Source organism: Polypterus senegalus, chromosome 12, assembly GCF_016835505.1.
Source record: "Polypterus senegalus isolate Bchr_013 chromosome 12, ASM1683550v1, whole genome shotgun sequence".
Taxonomy (NCBI): domain Eukaryota; kingdom Metazoa; phylum Chordata; class Cladistia; order Polypteriformes; family Polypteridae; genus Polypterus; species Polypterus senegalus.
This window is the reverse complement of record NC_053165.1, coordinates 36,317,229-36,328,107: the sequence shown is the minus strand read 5'-3', so window position 1 is coordinate 36,328,107 and position 10,879 is coordinate 36,317,229. Positions and strand designations below refer to the sequence as shown.

At 40.2% G+C, this 10,879-nt stretch overlaps 1 pseudogene; it reads right to left on the bottom strand.

Moving 5' to 3' along the window:
- Positions 1 to 4,722: 4,722 nt before the first annotated feature.
- The window catches only part of LOC120540227, a 49,745-nt pseudogene continuing 43,588 nt past the window's right edge, over positions 4,723 to 10,879 (bottom strand).

The following is a 10,879-nucleotide window of genomic DNA, read 5'->3' as shown; positions in this document are numbered from 1 at the left end:
TCCACATGTACCTGAATTTATGGGATTTTAATGAGTCCTTTGCGAAGTATTTATGAATGACTGGCAGTGTAGGCATAGTAAGTGCTTGTGCGGATAGGAATGGTGTGTGTGTGTGTGTTAGCATACAGGGGCAAAAGTATAGGCCAACCCATAACGAAATTTGGCAAATTATTTTAATATACCATTGTAGACTCAGAAATGCCTAAATTCATAATAAAAGCAGCCACATTCCAGTGGAGAGGCAGAGGCAACCAGGCTAAAGCTAGGAAATGGAAACCTGTCGAGTAGTTACAGAGAGCAGAAGCTAAACAGAGCATGCCGAAAAAATAGAAGAGAGCTGGAAAGATTAAAAGTAGGAAAATGGAAATCAGGCATAAAAAAGACAGTTGCTGTTGTAAGAGGTTTATCATCTTATTATTATTGGTAATACGAAAGAATGATGTGAGGAGAACAACACAGTGGTTGAAAGTGAAAATGGAATGATGTGTGAATATTTAAGTTCTAAGAGTTAAGATGAAAAATGTGAGGTGCTAGTTGTAGAAAACCTACTGCTAAAGCAGAAAGAAGAGAAAGCAATGGTAAAAAACTATAAACCACCCATGGTAGAATTTAGTGCTGTAGTAACAGAATCTGAGTGGAACCCTAAAACATGGACTTTTTGACTAACCTGATTCTGATTAGATCTCAAATAAAGAAAAATGTGAGTGTGAGTGAGCAAAATGAGGCTGAAAGGAATGAAAAAGAACAATGGTGTTTCCTTCCATTATTCTTCAATACACCAAATTCTTCCTGTAATTCTGAGGTCTGTCGATTATTTAAAGAACATGCTACAATGATAGCTATTTCACCACTGTTAGGAAAGGTAACCAGTGCTGCACTGAAATTTGATGTAGGAAAAAGAAATTAGATAGAAGGCAGAAAAGCTGGTGAGTTTAAATGGCCATTGGTGACTACACTGGATGAACTGGATAATGGAATATGGGAATTGAGTAAAGAAAGTATGGAAATTAAACAAGGCTCAGTGGAAATGAAAGAAATTCAAGTGGTTGTGTGTGAAAGGTCTGAAAATGCTAGTGCAAGAATAACTGAGTTGGAAAAAAATGCAGTAGTTCAGCAGTTGGTTTGAAAGAAACAGGATTAGAGGGAAAAAGGGTCCTATTTCATATCTGAAGGTGTGTGCTGTAAGGGATGGTATAGCCATACTGAAAGAATGTTTAAACTGGTCCTCTTTGTCAGAGAAGCAGGAGCTTGTTAAAATCACTGCAACTAAAAGGGAGAGAAGTGAGATGACTCTGAACAAAAAACAAAGGTCAATTTTAGGAGACATGCTGTATTTGGCACTCAGATTTTGGAGGGTTTTAGCCACCATTTTCAGGCAGCAGTTACCATAAAATAATAAAGAGAAAATGCAGGCTATGAAAGAAATTAGAAGGACAGTACAAGAGAGGTAATTCTTAATTATTTTTTCCTTTTCCTGAATTTTTGCAACAGCGCTACTTTTATTTTGAGCTTTTACAAACTTTGGGTTGCTGCAGGTAATAAATAGTGAAGGCAATAGACAGAGTAAAATTCATGCAGGAGACCGGGTTACAACTAGAACACTGGAACAGAGTGCACTAGTTGCCAAGCTGTTCCGATGAATGCCCAAAAGCAAAGTTTGAGTGTTGGTGTTACCGGCCTTAGGCCTAGGGGAACCAGGGCCAGGTACAAGCCACTGTTGCTGCAGGATGTAGCCACAGCAATATGGTGAAAAAGCATAAAAGAAGCAGGTAGCAGTCACAAGTCTCAGACCATACTTCTCTGTTCTACTTTATTCTCATTTTACCAAAAATATACAAATGCTTCAATTTCTGCATAGATCAACATGATGATCAGCTAAACAATGGTGAATGGCAATTTACTCTGCAGAACAATATTATAAAAACATTTTGGTTCAACAATAGTATTGTTGTCAGCTATCACAAAGTACCTGATTAGAAACCGATGTCCCCAGAACTCATTAATTTTCAAAGGAAGCAGGCAGTTCTGTATCACCACATTGTGTGTGGATGAGGTACTAATCAAAGCAGTCTGATTTAAAAGTAGATTTAAAAATAAAATAACTTTGTTGGTGACCCAGGATATTCTGGCATAAAGTAATGGCAGCAAATGTACATTTCAACTGGTGGAAACTGTGCAGACCTGTTAGGAATGCCAAAAATAAGGGTGTTAATTTTGGTCTTATAAAGTGTAAACTCTGGGCATTAATTAATTAATTGGGATAATTCATCTAATTAATTCTATTATTAAGGAAAAGGTATATTGAGCACATTAATGAAGTTTTCAAATAGGCAAGCGCAGCTGGTACATTTATAAGTCATATGGGCTCCAATGTTTAGGTGTAGTCTAACTGGAAAAACATGGGAGCCCTGCTGCATTTGTCAGCTGTGTACAGACATTTCTGAATTGTGATGCTTAGCACAGTGGGTATACATATGATGATCAAATAATTCTAAAGGTGGCCTAAAGGGGGAATGATGAGGGTTATGTAGCTATGATGCCTGATGATGGTAATACCAGCCTATACGGGTAAAGGCCGATGGCAGTAAAGAGTTACACCATGGGTGGAAAAGTACAACAGGCAACTAACTCAACCCCAAATGTGTGAATAATTGTTTGTAACTACTTTATGCAGATCACATGTGCTCTCACATTCAAGATTTTGAATTTAATAGTACAGCTGCATATGCTTTGATTAATAGTTTGGAACAGTGCTCTAACTAGCACTTAGACACAGAACCAGCATAGACTAAGAAAATATTCCCACAATAGACTTAAATGGAAGTGGGTTAGTTCAGTGGAACCACCAAATCTGATAAAATATGAAGACTGTCAGTCAGCCATTGTCCAACCTGCTATAAGTTATAACCCGGCTAAGTTTAGGGCAGATTTCAAAATCTTCCTTTTAACATATAAAGCATTAAATGGCCAAGGTCCGGCTTACTTGTCTGAACTTATCATGACTTACAAACCAGAGCGCACATTAAGATCTCAAGATGCTGGTCTGCTTAGGTTTCCAAGGATTAATAAAATAACAGTGGGAGGTTGAGCATTTAGTTACAGGGCCCCTAAACTGTGGAATGGTCTGCCTGCTACTATAAGAGATGCCCCTTCGGTCACAGCTTTTAAATCCCAGCTGAAGACACGCTACTTCAGTTTAGCATATCCTGACTAGAGCTGATGATTAACTGTACAGACTTCATCTCTGTTGTTAGTCATTAGCATTAAAATATAAGTAACATTATAGTTATAATTTGATACTAACCCTCACTTATTCTGTTTCTCTTCTTGGTACTCAAATGTGGCACTCGGTGCCACGGCCCACCTGCCAAGTTGTTTTGCCTGCCTAAGGTAAAGTCATCCCTCATGGAGGATCACAGGAATCATGGGAAAGAGGGGTCCTTTCATCAGATTGGCTGGCCCAGCACTGTTTCAGCCGTGGAATCGCCAAATGTTGGAGGCAGCTTGATGGATGAGGTCTCCAGGACTCTAAACAAATCCAAATCATATTATGTGATATCATCTACTGTTAAATTCTGCTACGTACTTCTAAATTTTTTATTTGTATACTGTACTGAGGATTTGTTATGTTCTGTATATTGTATTGTATGGTATTGTATTGACCCCCTTGTTTTTGACACCCACTGCATGTCCAACCTACCTGGAAAGGAGTCTCTCTTTGAACTGCCTTTCCCAAGGTTTCTTCCACTTTTTCCTTACTGGGTTTTTTTTTGGGAGTTTTTCCTTGTCTTCTTAGAGAATCAAGGCTGGGGGACTGTCAAGAGGCAGGGCCTGTTGCAGCCAATTGAAGCACTCCTTGTGTAATTTTGGGCTATAAAAAAATGAATTGTATTGTATTGTATATCCTTACACAGGATCATGGGGTCTGCTGGAGCCAATCCCAGTGAACACAGGGCGCAAGGCAGGAACAAATCCCAGGCAGGGTGCTAGCCCACTGCAGGGCACACACACACACACACCAAGCACATATTAGGGACAATTTAGGATTGCCAGTGCACCTAACCTGCATGTCTTTGGACTGTGGGAGGAATCCGGAGAGAACATGCAAACTCTACGCAGGGAGGACCCGGGAAGCGAACCCGGGTCTCTTTACTGCAAGGCAGCAGCGCTACCACTGCGGCACCATGCCACTCCAAATATGAAGACTGCATAAAGCTAAATAAACAAAAGAAGCAAGCAGGAGCTGATAAAACTCATCAGGAGCACATCCAAGTTCTTCAGATTGTGTTTGAAATAAAGAAGATATGTAATGAACAAATTATCACACACAATTTTGAAAACAGCAATCACTGCAATGCAAAACACAAGTTGTGCATGAAACTCTTCAACAATTAATACTGCTTAATTATATCATAAAGACATTGTACAAAATATTTAACAGAGGTGGAGTTTTGTGGTGTGTAGGAGACGTTATAAAGTACAATTCCTTATAGTGGTATATCTTTAGGATATGAGGAATTCTAATAAAGTCTACACAATAAAGAATTCAAAAGGGGAAAGCAGAATAATAACTCTACAAAACAAATGTCATGACGTATATCTCTAAAGATGAGCCTGGTGATAAAATTCTTAATTCATTCCTCTTTGTTTCCAGGCTTCATATGAGGGTTCATATGAGAAGATTTGATGAATTTAGTCTTGTTGGAAGTGAGGCAACCGCCTTCATTCCATTATCACAGGTATGTGCATGATGTTTTGACCAGGTGGCACAAATCGCCACCACTGAAGAACCGGAAAAGACAGTAAAGAATAAAGTAGAGATTAGTAAAGATTGCAGATCCCTGAGAAATATACTGTAATTCCATGCCCATATAGTCTTTTAGGAGTACAACTAAAATGTAGCTACAAAAAAGACAAATTAAAACAATGGATTTTTAGCAGTTTCTTTTAAATGTTCCATAGTATTAGACTGGTGAATTTCTATTTGTTAATTTTTCCAGATTTTAGGTGTATAACAGCAAAAGCAGAGGACCCAGAAAGATCCTTGTGGTACACCATATACAATATCATGGATCTCCAGAGTACAATTACTTTAACTAACAAAGATTTTTTTACCTGTTAATTAAGGCTGAAAGCAATTTAAGATGCTGCTGGTGAGGCCTGCCCATTGTCTAAGGATACTGTGGTCTGTGGTGTTGAATGCTGCACTGAATTTTAAGAGAATTAACAGATATATGGTCTCTGTCCACATTAACCCACAAATTGTTTACTACTTTAACCAGTACAGTTTTGTACTGTGATTTGTTCTAAAACCTGATTGAATCTTGTCAAGAAAAAAATGTTTATTGAAGTAATCATTTAACTGCTGAAAAACGGCCTCTTCTAGAATTTTACTTAAGAAAGGCAGGTTAGAAATTGATCAAGACTTTGTGTGCAGAAACCACTTAGGGGGGCCACAAGTCATCAATCATTGCAGTTGTTGAAACAATCGAGACCAAAAAAGTGGTAATTGCTGTGCTACATGAAATGTCCAAGTGTCTGCATGCTGGCATGCTTAAAGTTTATTTGATTCTGTGTTAAGGAGCTCTGTTCATTATGTCACCCAGAGGCCTGTACCTACGCAAGCGTTGTAGTGTTCATACTTGTACGCGTACTTTACATAAATCTGGAGGAATCCACCAAGTGACAGTGCGAGATATTTTCACGGTGAGAATATGTTCGGCTTCTCTGTGTTGTGAATTTCCTAGAACACTCATTAAATTCTGATGACACCTTACCGCAATATCTCTGAAAATTATGTTTATTGATTAAATCCATCAATCCAGGGATGTGTCCATTCCTGCAATGAAGTATAACTCCGGCCTTAGTGTAACATAGAGGATACACATTTTTAGGAAGGATAGACAGAACAGAAAAGGAGGTGGGGTTGCTGTTTATGCCAAACACAATTTAAATCTGTCCTCTTCAGTTGGACGATGAGCCCCATCTTAGTGAGGATTTGTGTCTTTGCCTGGAAAATATTAGGAAAGTGGTCTTATTTTAATAGTGTGTTATAGACCACAGAACTCACACAGTAATTTCAAGACACAGTAATATCTAAAAAGGCAAGTTTACAGGGAGATTTTATAGTAATGGTGAACTTTAATTATCCAGATATTAACTGGGATAACCTTGCAGATTGAGGAGCACTTGAGCAGGAGTTTTTAGAAGTAATCAGTGACTGTTTTTAACAACAGTATGCTAAAGCACCAACACGGGGTAAATTCTGGAAAGTTGATTCTGTTCATCTGGACATAGTTTCTTCCCGATATGTTTTATCACTCATCCAAGTGACTTCCTCAGTCTCAGTTGACTGCAGGTTTCTTCAATCTCATAAACAGTTCCTTGGCCTAATGACCGAACTAGCACCATTGACTAACAATGGGCCGTGTCATCAATGATATGCAAATTATCCATTGATCAATGACCATGAGTACCATTCACAGAGAGTTGGGGAATGGCTGCAATCACTGCATTGTAAGATGGTGAAAGATGTACCCTTCGGCCCCCTCCTTGGTTCAGAGATGGTCGGTCGTTCCTTTTCCATGTAAATGGCCTCTTTGACTCCTTGCTCAAACCAGCGTTCCTCCCTGTCCGGGATGTGAACATCTTCGACGCTGAAAGAGTGACCACTGTCCTGCAGAAGTAAATAGACTGCAGAGTCCTGGCCTGACGAAGTAGCTCTTCTGTGTTATGCCATCCGCTTCTCCAGTGGTTGTTTGGTTTCCCTGATGTATGATTCACAGCAATCCTCTTGGCACTTAACTGCATAAACTATATTACTCTGTCTGTGCTAGGGCACCTGATCATTGGGGTGAACCAATTTTTGCTGTATCGTGTTTTGGGGTTTGAAAGCCACCAAGACCTGGGGCCTCATGTATAACGCCATACGTAGAATTCGCACTATAACATGGCGTAAGCACAAAAGCCGAAATGTGCTTATGCACAGAAAAATCCAGATGCAGGAATCGGTGCGTACTCCAACTTCCACGTTCTTCCGGTACATAAATCCCGGTCAGCGCGAAAAGTAATGCTCATGCATGCACCTTTATGTCCCGCCTCAACTCCTCCCAGAATTACACCTCTTTGAATATGCAAATCAATATTAATCACCCTTAAGCTCAGCCTTCTGTGAAAAGACAATGGCAAAAGCATGGGGGAAAAATATAAGAATTTCAGCGAATACCAAGTGGAGGCAAAGGAAAAACATACTATTTGTTTAATTAAAGTATGGTATAATCAACAAAAGGAAATTTATCAAGTGACATGGTGCAGTGATTGTGCGCGACCTTCGATGAAATTATTTATTGCAGCGGTACTCATGAGCGGCTCTAGGCTCGTGGCGGCTGTGGGCAGAGAAAGAATCGGTGGCTCCTTCGCCCGCCAATGTCAATATGGTATCTTATGCACGGCGGATGGCCATGTCCGTTGCAGACACTGCATAGCCGCCTCGTGCTTATGACACAAGCGTTTAACTCTTGTCGAAATTTGCCGCTGCATTTTTAGCTGTGTTGTTATTTTCTCTTTCTGTTTTATATTCAATATATATTGACGTGGCCGCCCCTGCAGTCCTTGCTTTTCCTTCTCCATGTAACCGATTACCACACAATCAGCTCTGTAATAGATGTTAAGCCATCTGTAAACTTAGAGCGCTGATTCTTCAAAATATTTAAGGAACATTGAAATATCTTCGTAGTACATGTTTAATTATTCTATCCTTCATGTCGGTCCCAGTGAAGAATATAGATTATTTAAATGAAGTTAAAGTTTTACCTGTATAATATAATAAACATATTTTGCTGCATTTCATCTTAAAAATGATTTCGTCATCATATGTAAATATGCGCTTTATAAAGTGGCTCAGATTGTGCAATATTATAACTGTAGTGCAAGTTTACAGTGAGGTAATTCTACTTATAAGTACAGATAGTTCTACAAGGAGCAATTGATTGAGTGCATTTAAAGTTCTTGGGATGAAACTGTTTCTGAACCGCGAGGTCCATACAGGAAAGGCTTTGAAACGTTTTGCCGTGGCTGAGGGAGTGTGTGCTTGATACTGTATACCGATGATTCTATTTCTGATCAGCTGCTGCTGTGATTCACACTCAGATACAGTGATATAAATACTCCGACTGGTGCAGTGAGAGTAATATGGAAACAGATGATCCGCTGTGGCAGCTCCTAACGGAAGCAACTGATAGAAGAAGAAGAAAGTGCAGTGAGAGTAACAATGCTAAAGCAGTTATGGTATTTGGAATACTATGACTATTCCCTGGACCATTGTATTGTTACAAGTTAATTACAATCAGATGCATCACACTAATAGACAATATGCAGTTAGTTTCAGTGTATTTATAAAGCCGCGCCAGGAAAATAAAAGAGTAACCACACAGGAACAGTAGCTTTGACGCTGGGTGCTGCCAGTCTGCAAAAGCGAGCGGAGAACTTGCGTACGACAAGGTATGAGTTACCGTGGAAAAGTGCGTGGCTTTATGCCAAGTGTAGGTTTTATACATTGTGATTTGACCATGGAAAAGTTCTTACGCAACATTACTGTGCATACACACTGTTTATACATGAAGCCCCTGGTGTTTTGAAACAATGCGTCTCAACTGTTCCAATACTCCTGACACATAAGGGATCACCAAAGGTTTTCACTTAGATAGCGGTTGTCCTTCCTCTCTCCTAAATTGCTTAGAGCATTATTTAGGTGTCTTCTCTGCTTTGACAAAAGTCCAACTGGGATAACCATATTTACTCAGGGCCTTTTTGATATGATGTTCTTCTGCTTCCCTGGCCACTCTGTCGGTGTTTGCTCTGTGTTGTAGAGTCCTGATGACACCAATTTTGTGCTCTAGAGAGTCAAACCTTAAATACAGATCCGTATGCATTGGTTTATGGTACACATCAACTTTTAAATGGCACTCATTGCTGATGGAAATTTCACAATCTAACAAAGCTAGCCTGTCATGTTTCATGTCCTCCCTGGTGAACCGAATGTGTTTGTCCACTGAATTGATGTGGTCAGTGAATTGTGGTACCTCCTGAGATTTGATTTTCACCCAGTTGTTGTCCACATACCTGAACCAATGGCTCGGTGGTGTTCCAGGATAGGATAATAGCTCCCTCTTTTCCACTTCTTCCATATACAGATTGGCCACAATAGGTGGAACTGAGGAACCCATGGCGCACCCATGTTTCTGCCTGTAGTACTGGCATTTGTATATGAAATATTTGGTATGTTTGGAGACACAGTTCCAACAGCAGACACACTTAGTTGGTGCTGAGAGTCATTTTTCTGAGTATGGGGTCATCCTGTAATCTCTTACAGACCACCTCCACTGCTTCCGTAACTGGAACGCAATTGAATAGAGATGTCACATCATATGAGACCATAGTGTCATCTGCCTCCATAATAACATCTCTCACCTTCTGCACAAAATCTAAAGTGTTCTGACTATGGTGTTTTGAGCTGCCTACCCAAAGGGTTGAGGACAGCGGCCAGGAACTTTGAGATGTTATATGTAACCAAATTGTCATGCACACAATGGGTCTTAACAGTGCATCCTGTTTATGTGTCTTCGGTAAACCATACAGACTTGGTGTAGCTTCCCATGGGTATAATCTGTGGTATGAGGTCTGGTCAATAGCGTTGTCATGCACTAACTGCTTGAGATGATCCATCACTTTTTTCCTGTAACCACTACCTGGATCTCGTTTTAGGAGTTCATAAGTGTTTTTGTCACTAAGCAGAGACAAAATTTTCTCATGATAGTCCGTCTGGTTTAGCACCACTGTGCACCTCCCCTTGTCTGCCAGAAGGATGATGCTTTCATCCTTACTGAGTACCATGAGAGGCTTCCTTTCCTCAATACTGATATTGGGTGCAGGGGGCTTGGCATTGCTGAGACATGCTGAAACTTTTATCCACAGTTGCTCCGCTTCCACCTCCTCAATGTTGTTATTTCTGATTGCTGACTCTGTGGCTGTGATTTTTTCCACTCGCGGGATTTGTTTCGGTGTAACAGCAAAGTTTAACCCTTTAGCAAGGACGTTTTTTTCCGCTTGGGTGAGTTGTCTATCAGACAGATTCTTCATCCACTTGTCCAAATCCTTGGTTTGTGACTGGCACCCTTGTGTCTGTTGGCTGTAGAGGACACTCCCTATCATATGCGAATGTTTATGGCACCCCACAAGTAGATCAAACTTCCTCTGCTGCCTGGTCTCAGACTTTTCGTGCTGTGCTAGACAAGTCTTCTCAGTGAATTCAATCACCTGTTGAAGCACGTTCTCATCTAAAAGCGATGAAAGCCTTTGTTGGATCTGCTCCTCTTTAGATTTCAAAACATCAATAGTAAAGTTAGTTTGTCTCACCCATTCATTTAGCAGCTGGCTCTGTGCATTCTGTAGGATTTTTGTAGCTCGGAGACCCTTCACTGATGATTTAATCTGTAGACTTTTAGGTGTAATTCCGCTCTGTCTACATCTGAGGCTGAATTTCAGGTGGTTCCTGTAATCTGCCATCTTACGTGTTGTTTGCTCATACTCTCGTACAAGCGTTAGGCAGTTCTTGCCGAAGTGAGTCAAAATGACTCAATGCTTGCTCAAGAATCCAGGTAAACTTTGGGTACTGTTTATAGGGTTGGAGAAACCTGCAGTCAACTGAGACTGAGGAAGTCATTTGGATGAGTGATGAAGCGTATCGGAAAAAAAACATGTCTAGATAAACAGAATCAACTTTGTAGAATTTCCTCACCTGGATTATTGAGCATGCATCGAGACAACACGGGGTGAAGCTTGTCTGGACTTAGCATTTTGTAATAATCAGGATAAAATTGAG